Here is a 15,366-nt window from a genome sequence, read left to right as displayed (position 1 = left end):
ATGTTAGTTTTGTTTAGAAATAACTCCAAGTGAAGCTTTTATATTTTATTTTCACATTGAAAATCAGTCAGCTGTGCTTCAGCCTCAAGGAGCATGTTTATACATAATTAAATGAGCATTGGCAGTGAGCTGCACTTTTTTATTCTAAATGGGAAAAAGGTTAAAGATGCTGAATATAGGCTCCCAATCTCTTCTGGCTTATAAGGATTCTGCTGAAAGGTCTGCTGTTAATGGCATTCCCTTTTTATGTGACCTGTCCATTCTCTCTGGCTGTCTTTAAGACTTTTTCTTTCACATTGACTTTTGAGAATCGGCCGACCATGTGTCTTGGGGATGATCATCTTGTATAATATCTTGCAAGGGTTCTCAATTTTCTGAATTTGCATGTTGACTTCTCTAGCAAGGTTAGGAAAATTTTTGTGGACAAAATCCTCAAATAAGTTTTCCAAATGTCTTTCTATCTCTCCATCTCTTTTAGGAATGCCAGTGATTTGTAGGTTTGATTTCTTTAAATAGTACCACAATTCTTGGAGGTTTGGTTCATTTAAAAATTCTTATATCTTTATTTTATTCTGCCTGCATTAATTAGAAGGAACTGTCTTTAAGCTCTGATATCTTTCCTTAGCTTTGTCTATTCTGTTATTAATGCTTCCAATTGCATTCTGAAATTCCTGTGGTAAATTTTTCATTTCCAGAAGTACAGTTTGGTTCTTTCTTAAAATGGCTATGTCATTTTTCAACTCTTGGACCATTTTATTGTTTTCCTTGGATTGGATTTTAACCTTATCTTGTATGTTGATGAGCTTCCTTGCCATAGAGATTCTGAATTTTATGTCATTTCAGCCATTTCAGTCTGGTTATGAACCAGTGCTAGGGACCTGGTGCAGTAATTTGGAGGTAAGAAGACACTTTGATTTTTAGAGTTGCCAGAGTTCTTACACTGATTCTTTCTCATCTGTGTGGGCTGATATTCTTTCAAACTTTGAAGTTGCTGTCTTTTGGATGAGCCTTTTTGCTTTTATATTGAGGTCCTTGAGGGTTTAACTGCAGTGTAAGTTGGGCTTAGCCAATTGGCTGCATTTCTGGATGTTTTCAGGAGGCCCAGACTCAACTCAGCACTACTGGGCTACATGCTGTAACCATAAGAGGCTGGTACCAGACCCATAGCCTTATTCTATGGTTTTTTTGAGGTTAAGCAGCTGATACACTGGAGAGGTCAAAGTGTTCCCAGTCTGCTAGGAACAACACTCTGATGGGGCTGCTGGGAAAAGCACTCCAGTGGTGCAGTGGTGGGCTCCCATGCACATGTGGGCTGGCAAGGTGGTGACAGGTCTGTACACACATGTATGCTGGCAGGGCAGTGGGAAGAGGTTGCAGGTGATTGCACACTGGCGGAGGAAGGCTGTGGGTCAATGTCTGCTGGTGGATATCCATTAGCAAAAGCACTCCAATGGTTAGGTGGGGTATGGTGGTGAAAGAGCTATGGCATTAGTTGTACTGCAAGTGGCTTCAGCCAGGCAGGGATCCTGGAAATGACCAGAAGACAGGGGGTTCTCAGATCAGACTGTCCATCTCTCACCAGTAAGGCAGCCTTGCTCTGTCTAGTTCTGGCAGCTATTAATAACAAAGTCTAAAGTCACCTAGAGAAGTATGGTGAGCCTTGGGGGATGGGTGCCCATGGCTGTGCTCCACTGCAGCCGATCCCATGCCAAACCTTCTGGGCTCCACACAGGCTGGAGTGCTGTCTCTGCCAACTTGCTAGGCAGTTCTCGCCGCCAACTTAAATGTGCCTGGGAATTGTGGCATCCTCCATAGCTAGGATCATGAAGGTTCATGGTGAAAGTGGGCCATTCTACACCCATTTCACTCACCCCTTTCCTAGGAGCTTCTCAGGGCCAGGAACAGGTGCTTGGCAACTCCCTTCAGGGTTTCCAGCCTCCTCCCCTATCATCATATGATTTGCACCTGTTGTATGTCCACTCTTAATGCCTTCTTTCTAAAAATCTGTTCAGAATATCCCAGTCTATTTGATGGTCTGGTCTCTCTTGGTGGTTGAAGCTCTTCCTGGCTGCATCTAGTTGGTCATCTTGGCTCCAATTTCTTTCTTTCTTTTTTTTTTCTTAAACAGGGCTAGGTTAGGACTGGATCACAAACATTGAAGAAAATTCATAACAGCATTGAAGTTGAAAATGAATGAGGAGAAAGATAAACTGTTCTTATATTTATACTACACAAATAGAATCTGTTGAAATACCATAATTAGCTAAAAGTTAAATATAAATTGTTTTAGAATAGTGACTTAAAAGATAGTTTTCTGTTCAAAGATGTTTGGGTTTGCTTTCCATATTTACAACTTTCTAGCAGGGTAAATTTCTTCACTTTCATGTCTCAGCTTCATTATTTGTAAAATAGGTTACTATAGTAATAGTGTTTATTTACATGCTTGTTTTTAGGATTATATAAACTAATACATATAAAATGTGAATCATAGAGCTTGATATTATTTTTTCATCTTTTGATTTGGAATTGATAATTATGTTTTTCCATGTCAATTCTCCTATTCATTTTTTCATAACTTAAATAGTCATGGACATATATTCTTTTCAAATTACTATGCAAATGAATTTTAGGTAAATCTTTATATTTTCTTAGCATACTTCTCAGTTTCTATCCACTCTCTAAGCACAGTATGAAGCCATATCCTCTTCTTTTTTTCCTAGTTAAGAGATTGGTGAAATGAGTAAGATAATTTTTTCCTATCATAGATTTTAAGAGGCATTATACAAAGTGGAGGAGAAAATTCACATTGTTGATGTGCTATAGTGTTGGCATGTTGAAGCAACAGAACTTAATTAAGAATTCTAAAGTATAATCTTCAAATTGTCCTGGGAAAATGTCAGTATTAGAAACTGTTCATCAAAGTCTTGACAAAGAAAGTCAGTCTTAGAAAAAAAGATTTATAATTTTCATCTATTATATAGCAAGGAATTTCCATTATTTCAAACTTCCAGTATTTCATTAAGGGTAATGTCAACTTTCAAGAAGAATTTCAAGTCATAATAATCTAAACATGGTACAAAGATTAATCAATGTAAGAAATTGTAGAAATCTTCAAAGATGCATATAGGTTCTTTATTTATGTTTTAGTAAACAAAAGAATAAGAGGAATCATTTACTTTAATGTCAACATTTGATTTAATCATGTTTTATGAAATAATTAGAATAGCAAACATTTCCCTTTGCAATTAAATTTGTTAAAAAATAATCATGTAAAGAAAGACAAAAATTTCATGATGTAATTTGTTATACACAAATGTTGGCTTGTGCTTTCAGAGAAGGTGGTTGAATGAATCTTTAAGTAGAGCCAAGCCGAATATTGGCAGGTTGGATTAGACTGAGCTCTGTCCAAATTGTAACCTCTGAAGTGACGGAAATATTTATGTTTAAAATTTTGAAACTGATTTTTATATTTTAAATTTAATTTAAAAATGTTATTAAATTTTGAATGCAGAAAAATATGGCTACTTATTATTTGTGTGCAAATTATACAGAAAACTACAATAATCATTTAGCTATATCTTTTGAGTATTTACCTCCATTTCCCTAAATAACATGCTTTTCTTCCTACTTCTTGATTTTCTGGATATAAATATTATTGACTGACATTCCAGAAAGAAAAATGAAAATTCCATTCTCTTTTTTTCTCCATCCTCATATATTCAGACTTCCTGTTGTAAATTAGTGCAACCTTCAATCTTCAATATTTATATTAGTGTAACTGTGTAAACACTATTTGTAACTGAGCTGCATCATATATTGTGATTCTTTGTTTTTTGCAAAATATTTTTTTCAGAAACTAACAATTGCCTTATGTTATAGTTACCCAGTTTCATATATACTTATCACTAATGAAACTTATACCTACTTTTATATATACTTATCACTAACAAAACTTATGTCACTAATTAATTATCTAAGTTTCTCCCTAATGCATTCAGGCATTTTATTTTTTCTGAAAAAAGTCTCTCTAAATTGGACTGGTTATTTTCCCTGCATGGTGCATATGGGTTATTCTGGGATATCTTTTTTCCTGAGTTTTTTGGTTCCTGTATTCTATTTCCTCCTCTATTCTGGTTTACACCCTTCATTTTGATATAACACATTTTTCAGTAACCAAATGAGAAAGAGATGCTAGGAGATAAAATTTTGAGTTTTTGCATATCTGAAAAAGTCTTTTAATTGATAATTTGGCTGAGTATAGAATTATAGGTTGGGTATTGTGTTTCTTCAAAAGTTCAGTGATATTGCTCCATTGCCTACAGGCTTCTTATTTTTCTGTTAAAAAGTCAGAAATAGTCTCATGTTTGATTCTTTGTATATGACCTGTTTTTTCTCCCTTTCTGGAAGCTCACAGTATCTTCAGTTTTTCTCAGTGATCTTAAATTCTATGGTAAAGTTTCCTTGGTGAGGGCCTGATTTAATCTATTGTGCTGCATAGTTGGCAAGTCTTTCCAATCTGGAAATCCATCTGGAAAGTTTTGCTGAATTTTTAAAAATAATTTCTTCTCCTTCATTATCACCCTTCACGTGCTGGGACTCTATAGCTGTTTATTCACGTTGAATTCTGGAACCATTGGCTTCATCGTCACTTTTCTTATCTTATTCTCTGATTTTTCATTTATTCATCTTTTTGGTTTATATTAAGGAATTTTTTTTCTCAATTCTGTCTTCCAACATTTAATTTAGCTTTTCATTTCTTCTTCATCCCCCAGAGATGAACCATCCAATCTCCTGCCTGGAGTATTGAAACCTGGCTATTGAAATTCTGGAGCTGACTCTGGGGAAAGGATTAATGGTCTCAACATTCAGTAAGTGAATGTTCCCTCAATTCTCCTATTTCCTATATGTTATCAATACCTGCTACTGTGCCCAGTACACTTTTTACAGCCGTATAAGTTCTATCTCCATGCTTCTCTACCCTGCTTTCCTGCTCTGTGCTTTAGGAGTCTGACTTCTGTTGACATTGTCAATTCAGTGTTGGGTTCAGTGAGTGGAAGGGAAGTGGCTGTATTCCTGTATTCAAGGGCACAGCGTGTCCCTTTACTTTAACCACAGGTCTTCCTGGGTTCTAGATAATGGATCTCTCCTCTTACACTTTTAGCCTTACTACTGGTAGTCACCTCCTCCTCTTGTTAGCCCCAGATCCTTCACCAGTCTTATAGGTGTTAGTTTCCCTTTGTCAAATTAAACAAAACAAAAATACTTAAAGTGATGCATAAAATAAAAGTACAGACATATTCAGCTTTAAAATAATGAGAAAAGAACTTGAAAACATTGTTAACAGATATTTGGGGAATGATTGTTTACAAAGAATGATTTATTTCTTTGTATAGAATTCATCAGAAAAAGTAATTTTTGTTAAGTGTACTTAAAATATAATTTATGGGTGGAAATGCCAGATATAGGTGACAGGGGGATGGAGGCAGCAAACCATATTGCCATGTGTGTACCTATGCAACAATCCTGCATGATCTGCACATGTACCTCAGAACCTAAAGTACAATTTTATGTGTGTGTGTATATATATATATATATATATATAATTTTTCTCATAAAATTTACTTTATCCACAACTTTATACAGCCTATCAACTGATTATGGTAGGGAGGAAACAGAATAAAAGAGGATTAGTGAGAAGCTGAAAATGAGAGGGAAAGCTTTCAAACTGAGTGTGAGGTCTTGCAGATTTTAAATACTGCCATGGAAGAATGTATGCTCTCTAGGGACTGTAGTTCTTCTATCATTTAGTTTAAAATTTCTACTCTTGAATTTGAATGCTCAGCCAAAATAAGTATTGTTAGTGGCATGGAGAATGGATTGATGATGAAGCAGTTTTATAACTCTAGGGCATGGCTAAAATTTAATATGGCAAGTACTGGAAATCACAACTTATTTTACTTTTAAGTTGCTTTGATTTGTCATTACTGATTAAGGGATGTCTGGATTGACTTTCCTGGTCAGTTAAATTATCACAAGAGCTATCTCATTATGGGAAATGCTCACATGAGATGAGAAATCCCTTTTATTCCCATGTTGAGACATAGAAAAAGGGCTTTTTGAAGAAAGAAAATGTAGCTTAAACATAATTTACCTCATCTGCCAAGGACATTATCATTTCTTAATCATTACATAAGCCACATTTTGCATAGTGATTAAATTCGGACTAAAAGCTTCAATGTTTCAAGGCTGTTTATTATTTTCAAGGCTGTTATTCTCTCAAGTAAAAGGTGTTAAGTGGGAAAAATTTTCATAACTATTGACATAGAGGAAATACTGTGGCAGTTTACCTTAAAAATTGTCACTGATAGTGAATTTTAAAAAATCATCATGTCTATGATAACTTTGTTACTCAATATGTGGTTTGCAGATCAGAAGCTTGGGCATCACCTGGGAAATTGTTAGAAATGTTAAAAAGTCAGACTTTGTACATGACCTGGATCCACTGAATCATACCCACTGAATCAGAATCTGCATTTCAACAAGACTCTCAGGGGTACCTGTCGACATTTGTGATGCATGACTGAAGCTCAGTAGGGTAGTCATTGAAGCCCTGACCTCTTACCTAACTCCAGAACTCAGGAGAATCATGTTTTCCAATGGTAGCAGTGCCTTAAAAAGTGTATGCTATAGCACAGAATTTTCATTTGCATTTAATCCAAGGGTTGCTTGGGCTAATTTTAAACTTAAATATCAATGAACCAAGAAGGGAGTATATGATATCAAGATAGGTGATTATTTGAAAGTATATAATGGAAATTCTTATAGGAACAACTTTCCAAATGAGAAAATTTCCTCCCTCACTGATATTGCTTCTCACCAGCACATCTATATTCTAGATGTAATGCTAGAGTTTTCTTTAAACAAAACTTAAGTGATACGTCCAGAAGGCACAGGACATATCACTCAAGAGCTAAGAGATTCAAATAAACTGCTTCTTCTTTCACATATCTCTAATGTGAAGTGTTTGGAATAATTAACCTAATTTATATTGCACTTACAAACAACTGGTAGCACCTCTTAAACATGCTGTACAAAACTAAACTGGAGATTTTTGGAAAGAATGTTTTTTCTTTATTTCTCCTTTATTTGAAATTCCTACATACCTAAAATACGCTAGAGTAATGTAGCTATTTAAGGGGTGATTTCCCCTATAGCGTGGATCTCCTTCTACTCCCTCCTTTGTTTTAATTAAACACGTATTGGCTATCTACTGTGTGTCATGAATGAGAATACAAAGACTAAATTTGTACCCTAGAGTTGCTCACAATCTCTAGTAGAAGATCAAAGACAATATTATAATGCCATATTACAAATGCTATCACAGGGTTGGCAACATATGATGGAATATAGAAGAAGAAGGGGCTAATTCAGTCTTGGGAATCAATGACTGATTCATAAAAGAGGTGACTGCTTTTGGCATCTTGTTAGCATATGATTTATGATACAAACATACACAAATGTTGGCTTGTGCTTTCAGAGAAGGTGGTTGAATGAATCTTTAAGTAGAGCCAAGCCGAATATTGGCAGGTTGGATTAGACTGAGCTCTGTCCAAAATGTAACTTGATGGACAGGATTAGAGTAAAATAACCTCTGCTAATATGATAAAACAAAAGTGAATGGTCTTTTGAGTGAAACTGAATGATTAGCTTATAATACTCACCCCTTACCCTGAACAGTTGTAATATTTGTTGCAGTGGAGACAGGGGGGCATCAGTGGGATAATCATAATGATAACAAAGTACTTTCATACTCATTACCTTATTTAATTTTCAAAACAACCCCATGAAGTAGGTGTTATTTGCATTTCCTCGTTGAAAAATTAATCGAAGTAGGCAGCAAAGCCTAGAAAAGAAATCAGGTATTTATAACTCTAAGATTAATATTCTTTCTACTTGAACCAGAAGCAGAACTTTCAAAAGTCTCCTTTCATTCAAGAGATCATAAAGAACCTTCTCTACTGACCTGAGGGTGCTTCATTGCCAAGGATGTCTCAGGGTGAAAAGTAGGCTTTTTCTCTAAAACAGAAACTGTTATTTCCCCTGCCAAGCCAGTCCTTTTTCTCTATGCTTTGTTCCATGGTGATCAGTACAATATGGTGACTTAAAGTTGGGGATAAAGGAGAGTGGAATTGAATATTACTCTAAGGTTTTTAATTTGACCATGGGTAGATGGTAAAGCCATTAAGGAAGACAAATAATACACATAGGGTTGGATTTTGGGAACTAGGCTAGCTTTAAGGGTAGGCCTAGGGTTGAGAAGCTAGAGTGATGAGTAGACCAAGCCTCAATGTTGTAGCTTAGGGGAATTTGGGCCAGTTTAGATCCTTTCAATGAATAAAAGGTTGGGCAAACCAGAGAGTAACTTTCCTGGAGCTAAAAGTCTTGCATTATGATTGATATTGTCCATCTCGGTTGGAGGAAGACCGTACCAGTGCCTGGGATATCAGTGCAGTAGTGGGGATTGGTAAGGATCAGAGAAGATGACAGCTTTCCAGCTAAAATTCTAGTCAACGTTAGGGGACTGAAAGGCAAATCATAAAGCTAAGGCAGAGGCCCCGTCAAGTGGCCTGAGCTAACATGGCAAGGGCAGGGATAGTGCTTCAGTTCAATAACATGTAGGAATCTTATTTTTAGGCAGGAGTTAATAATGCACAGTATGTGTTCAAAATGGAGAATTCATTCAAGATATGTCAGGCTTATGATAAAAATACTTGTTTTTAATGTTTTGAATTTTAGGTAAGAGTCTCTGAAAACTGCTGGCATTATTTAGGACTGGCTTGAGCATTAGCAATTCTCAAATCTACAGATTTGAGCAAGGCTAGGGAAAGTGTAATTTTTTCTATCTGATATTAATGAATTATCATACACATTGATTTATATTTATAATTACATAATTTATTATTTATATCATATATTGATTCACTAGGAGTGTGATCCATTGGCAAAGATCAAATTCATCAGATTTAATATAAAATTCTATGATGGTATTTGTGGTAGACAAAATAATGTCCCCCAAAAGATGCCCATGTCCTAATCTCTGGCACTTGTGAATATGTTACTTTACATGACAAAAGAGACTTTTCAAATGTGACTAAAATTAAGGAACTTGAGATGGGGAGATTATACTGGATTATCCAAGTAGGCCCAATTTAATCACATAGGTCCTTAAAATTGGAGAACAGTTCCTGGCTGTAGTCAGAAAGAAAGATGGAAGCAGGAGAGTGATTCGACACCCAGTTGCTAGTTCTGAGACACTGGGAACTGTCTTTAGAGAATGAATTCTGCCAAGAGCCATAATGAGGGAGGAAACAAAGCTTCCACTAGATCCTCCAAAAAGGAACACAGCCCTGCTAATACCTTCATTTTAGCCTGGTGAGACTCATGTTGGACTTCTTGCATACAGAACAGTAAGATAACAGAATTGTGTTGTTTTAAGCCATTATGTTTGTGGTAATTTGTTATACAGTAATATGAAACCCATGTAATTATGCTATATGAGTTGGAGATTTATAAATTTTAAGCTCCTCATAGGCAAGGATTTCTGTTTTGTTCGGTGACATATATCAAGTGATCATAACAGTGCCTAGGAAATAGTAGGTGCCCAATAAGTATTAGTTGACTTTTTGGTTTTTAGTATTAGTCATATTTATTGGTCAGTCCATCAACAAATATTTTTTGAGTGACTAGGCAAACATGGTTGGTGTGCTAGATGTTGCATGGGGATGTAAAGATATAAAAGACATATTTTCATGAAATCTGAGTCAAGAAGCTTAGATCAGTCTTGAGCAAGAATAGGAGTCAGAAAATTATAGCTTGCAGGCCAGATCTTATCTACTGCTTATTTTTATAAATAACGTTTTGTTGAAACACAGTCCTGCTCATTAGTTTGCATTATTATCTTTGGCCACTTTCACGCTACAGTGGCACAGTAGAGTACTTGTTTAGTTGTGACAGAGACCAGATGACCCACAAAGCCAAACATGTTTACTGTGTGGTCCTTTACAGAAAACAAAACAACAAACCTGTCAACTCCAGAGCTAGAACCCCATCTTTATGGGTTGCTAGCTCTATACTTCAGGAAAAGTGTATGATCTCTTGAAGCTTCACTTTTCTATAAAATTAAGGTGGTAGTATTTTTCTCACAGTGTGGTTGTGACAATTAAATGTTGAAAGAGAATTAAATGATGGCTTCCAGTACTTAGTTAGACAAATAATTCAGTAAATGGTAGTTGTTACTTTTTTTTTTTTTTGAGGTGGAGTCTCTCTCTGTCACTGGGCTGGAGTGCAGTGGCATGATCTCTGCTCACTGCAACCTCCTCCTTCCGGGTTCAAGTGATTCTCCTGCCTCAGTCTCTTGAGTAGCTGAGACTACAGGCATGCACCACCACACCCAGCTAATTTTTGTATTTTTAGTAGAGACGGAGTTTCACCATGTTGGCCAGGATGGTCTTGATCTCTTGACCTCGTGAGCCGCCTACCTTGGCCTTCCAAAGTGCTGGGATTATGGATGTGAGCCACCATGCCCAGCCTGTTACGATCTTTTTTAAAGACAATTTTGAGAGCAATTTTAGGTTCACAAGAAAATTGAAAGAAAGATACAGAGATATCCCATAAACCTTGTACCCTACATATGCATAGTCTTCCTAGTTATAAACATTCCCCCACCAAAGTGGTAAATTGGTTACAACTGATGAACTACACTGACACATCATTATGACTGAGAATCCATAGTTTACGTTCGTGTTGTGAGTTCTGTGCATTTGAACAAATGTATTAACGGCATGTATCCACCGTTATACTATCACACAGTATTTTCACTGCCCTGTAATTCCTCTGTACTCTACATATTCACACCTCCCTTGCCCCTAACACCTGGAAACCCACTGATCTTTTCACTGTCTCCATAGTTTTGCCTTTTCTAGAATGTCATATAGTTAGAATAATATAGTCTGTAGCCTTTTAATGTTGGCTTGTTTCACTTAGTAATATGAATTTAAGTTTCCTCAATGCCTTTCCGTGGCTTGATAGCTCATTTCTTTTTAGCATATGAATGATACTCCATTGTCTCAATGTATCACAGTTTATTCATTCACATACTAAAGGACATCTTGGCAGCTTCCAAGTTTTGGCGATTAATAAAGCTGCTATGAACATCTGTGTACAAGTTTCTATATGGATATAGGTTTTCAACTCCTTTGGGTAAATAACAAGGAGGTGATTGCTGGATTGTATAGTAAAGTATCTTTAGTTTTGGAAGAAATCACAAAACTGTCTTCAAAAGTGGCTGTGCCATTTTACATTTCCACCAGCAAAGAATGAGAATTCCTGTGCTTTTTTTTTTTTTTTTTTTTTTTGAGACGGAGTTTCACTCTTGTTACCCAGGCTGGAGTGCAATGGCACAATCTCGGCTCACCGCAACCTCCGCCCCCTGGGTTCAGGCAATTCTCCTGCCTCAGCCTCCTGAGTAGCTGGGATTACAGGCACGCACCACTGTGCCCAGCTAATTTTTTGTAATTTTTATTAGAGACGGGGTTTCACCATGTTGACCAGGATGGTCTGGATCTGTTGACCTCGTGATCCACCCGCCTCGGCCTCCCAAAGTGCTGGGATTACAGGCTTGAGCCACCGCGCCCGGCTCCACATCATTGTGAGCATTTACTATTTTTACTGTTTTGGGTTTTAGCCATCCTCATAGATGTATAGTGGCATTTCATTGTTGTTTTAATTTGCCTTTCTCTAATGACACATGATGTGGAGGATATTTTCAATATCATACTCTACATCTTACCTAGCAAAAAGGCAAGAAAAGGAAATAAGAAATATATAGATTGAGAAGAAGGAAATAAAACTGTTCTTATTTGTAGATGACATTTTTGTCAATGTTGAAAATCTGAAAGAATTGACAAAATCTTCCTGGTACTAATAAGCTATTATAGCAAGGTTGCAGGATGTAAGGTTAATATTAAAAAATTAATTGTTCTCCTATATGCCAACAATGAACATGTGAGATTCGAAGTTTAAAAACACAATATTATTTGCTTTAGCACCCTCAAAAATGAAATACTTAGGTATAAATTTAAGGAAACATGTACAAAATCTATATGAGGAAAGCTACAAAACTCTGATTAAAGTTACCATCTTTTCATATGTGTATTGACTTCTTCTCTCTAACTATGAAAGTCCTAGATAACATCTTTGTCTACTATAAGGCTGTTTAATCTAAATTGAAAATCTGTTGTTTAATGTAGCCACTTTTGTCAATTATTTTAGCTAGATCCTCTGGATAACTTGCTGCAGCTTCTACACCAGCAGTTGCTGCTTTACCTTGTGCTTTTATGTTATAGAGATGGCTTCTTTTCTTTTCTTTTCTTTTTTTCCTTTCCTTTTCTTTGCCTTGCTTTTCTTTTCTTTCCTTTTTTGAGATAAAGTCTTACTCTGTTGCCCAGGCTCAGTGCAGTGGCATGATCTTGGCTCACTGCAACCTCTGCCTCCTGGGTTCAAGTGATTCCACTGCCTCAGCCTCCTGAGTGTTGGGAGTACAGGTGCACGCCAACACGTCTGGCTAATTTTTGTATTTTTAGTAGAGATGAGGTTTTGCCATGTTGGCCAGGATGGTCTTGAACTCCTGACCTTGTGATCCACCTGCTTTGGACTCCTAGAGTGCTGGGATTACAGGTGTGAGCCACCGTGCCCAGCCCACCTTGGAGTTTTTAACTCTCAGAGTTGTCCATGCTCTGCCTACGGCAATTTGTGAATTACAGTCCAGATTTTCCTGTATCACCTTTGGTTCCCAATAAGGTTTCTGCTCTGCTATGTTGTGTTTCTCTGTATGCACCTATCTGTTTCTTCAATCTTGGGGACAGCAGTTTGCCTTATGACCACACTTCTCTTATGGATCGAAGAATTGTTGAGTTTTCAGTTTGTTCAGCTTTTTACTTGTAGGACAAAGTGGTGACTTCCAAATTCCTAACGTGCAGAATTGGAAACTGGAAGTCCCCATAAAAATGTTATGATTTTAAAAAATAGATTCTACTGTTATCCTCCCGCTGCTATCACCATTGCTACCACAATCAAGTTGAATAAGAAAGACATGACCACAAAAGGTATTCTGGAAAATTCCATGTATTTATATATATATAATATTTTCTAGAAAATTATATATAAATATTTAATATATATTAAGTCAATATATATATTTGTTTATTAAAACTCAGATCCACTTTGCTTCCTTGGAATTATTACGGTCCAGCACCTACTGTTTAGCTGACAACATTGCAGCTGGTTTTATCTATATCTATTATCTCATCCTGATGAAGAATAATAAAGATCTTTACCTTCTCAGTCTGGCTAATTTTTGATTTCTCTTTATGCTTTAAGATGATTTTTAAATGTAATAATTTATATAATTTTATACACTACTGTCATCACATTTACTGCTAACCCCTGAAGTCCCCACGTATTGGTTAACGGCTAGACTTCTGTGTGTGCGGTACATTGTGTTTTCAAAGGTGGCTATAACTATATTTACCATCCCACATACACGTTTGCGATGTGATCTTGCCCCTCCTCTATGGAAAGGTGGAGTCAGCTTTTTTTCCCCTGTTGAATCTGGCCCATTCCTGTGACCTGTTTGGAACAGAATGTATCTCAAGTGATACTGAGTAACATCAATGGATGAGCCTTAAGAGATCTGTAGCTTACTCATTTACCTTTTAGAATAGTCATTCTTTGCTGTAAAATAAGTTTGTTGGTGGTAACGTGATAGAAGTTGTTCCTGATATCTGCTGTTACAAACTTTAGGGTCCTGGAGATATGCAGGATCCTTGTATGTAACTGGCATAAACCTCATTATTTGAGCTCTCTTAATTGCTTTTATTTCTTTCTGTTTCTTCACACAAAGGCCTTCCATAAATGCCTCCAGTAAATGGAGAAACAAATGGGCCAAAAGCTGTACCTTCTTATAATCTACACGCTTTCCACACAAAATACATTTCTTAAGAGGTTCTTTATAAGGGCTTTCCATTGGAATGGGCAGGTCCTCATTGCTGGATACCTGTTTATATTGTGAAAATCCTCTTCTCCACAGCACTGTGTGAGTCCTGGGATGTGTAAGGCTGATAGCAGCTGTTACCAGGTGTGTGACTTTCTTCCTCCCTAGACCACCACAAACAGCAACCATAGCGGCCATGGCTCTGTGTTTCTTCCACTTCCTGTCCTGAATGGTCATTCTTTGACCCTATTTACCTTATTGTGAAGAAACCCAAGTAGCTATGTGGAGAGTCCCACCTGCAGGAGAACTAAAGCCTCCGGCTGACAACTCAATAACCATTCTGAATTTTGTAAATATCCCTGTATCTTAACCAATGCTGTGTAAGGCAGAAGAAACACCTCATTAATAGACAGTCATGAAAGGTAATAAGTTGATTTTAGAAACCACTAAATTTTTTGGATGCATGTTACATAGCAATAGATAATTGAAATACTAAATTTATGTGACAAGTTATCTTCTGCTTTAAGATCTCTAACTGTTCATGGGAATCTATGACAGAGTTTTTGAATGTCAGATGAGGACTAGCAATACAGATGTTAAGCCAGCATTTAGAATCATTTTTGAAAGTTTCAAGTTTTTCTGAAGAGAAGTGAAGGCTGAAGAGGGGTGAGGAGCAGTAGGATGTTTCCAGAGATCTGTTACTGGAAATCTGGAATATACTCTGAATAAAAGTAAAATTTCCTTATCTTTTGATGTTAAGTTGCCATCATTTAGCAGTGTATTACTTTTTCATCTTGGCATTTTTACTACTCACCTTTTGCTTTCTTTTCACAATTCCACAACTCGTGGTTTCTCCTGTTTGGAAGAACTTTCTACTTTCTAGTTATTTGATGAATACCTACTTATTTTATGAAGACTAGCTCAAATACCACCTCTTTCAGAAAGACATTCCTGATGCTTTTAGCCAAAAATTCTGTATATCCCTGGACATGAGATGTTATCCAAGTTCATGAGTGGACAGAATAAAAAATATTGGCTGACGGGGTATGGTGGCTCATGCCTGTAATCCCAGCACTTTGAGAGGCGGAGGCGGGCAGATCACCTGAGGTCAGGAGTTTGAGACCAGGCTGACCAACATGGGGAAACCCCATCTCTGCTAAAAATTCAAAATTAGTCAGGCATGGTGGTGCATGCCTGTAATCCCAGCTACTCGGGAGGCTGAGGCATGAGAATCACTTGAACCCAGGATGCGGAGGTTGCAGTGAGCTGAGATCGTGTCATTGCACTCCAGCCTGGGCAACAAGAGCGAAACGCTG

General features: G+C 36.9%; 1 long non-coding RNA gene and 1 pseudogene across 1 annotated transcript in view; one reads left to right on the top strand and one right to left on the bottom strand.

Annotated features, from left to right (window-relative positions):
• Window positions 1-5,309, top strand: part of LOC144581091 (uncharacterized) — a 281,407-nt gene extending 276,098 nt beyond the window's left edge. The window contains exon 3 of the long non-coding RNA XR_013531624.1: window positions 4,773-5,309. This is a non-coding gene — a long non-coding RNA (uncharacterized LOC144581091). The remainder of the gene's footprint in view (window positions 1-4,772) is intronic.
• Window positions 5,310-13,765: 8,456 nt separating this feature from the next.
• On the bottom strand, window positions 13,766-14,248 carry LOC128930709 (small ribosomal subunit protein bS18m pseudogene; annotated as a pseudogene).
• Window positions 14,249-15,366: the final 1,118 nt, after the last annotated feature.

Source organism: Callithrix jacchus, chromosome X (assembly GCF_049354715.1).
Source record: "Callithrix jacchus isolate 240 chromosome X, calJac240_pri, whole genome shotgun sequence".
Classification (NCBI taxonomy): Eukaryota; Metazoa; Chordata; class Mammalia; order Primates; family Cebidae; genus Callithrix; species Callithrix jacchus.
Note: the sequence above shows the minus strand (reverse complement) of the source record. Positions and strands in the feature narration are given on the sequence as shown.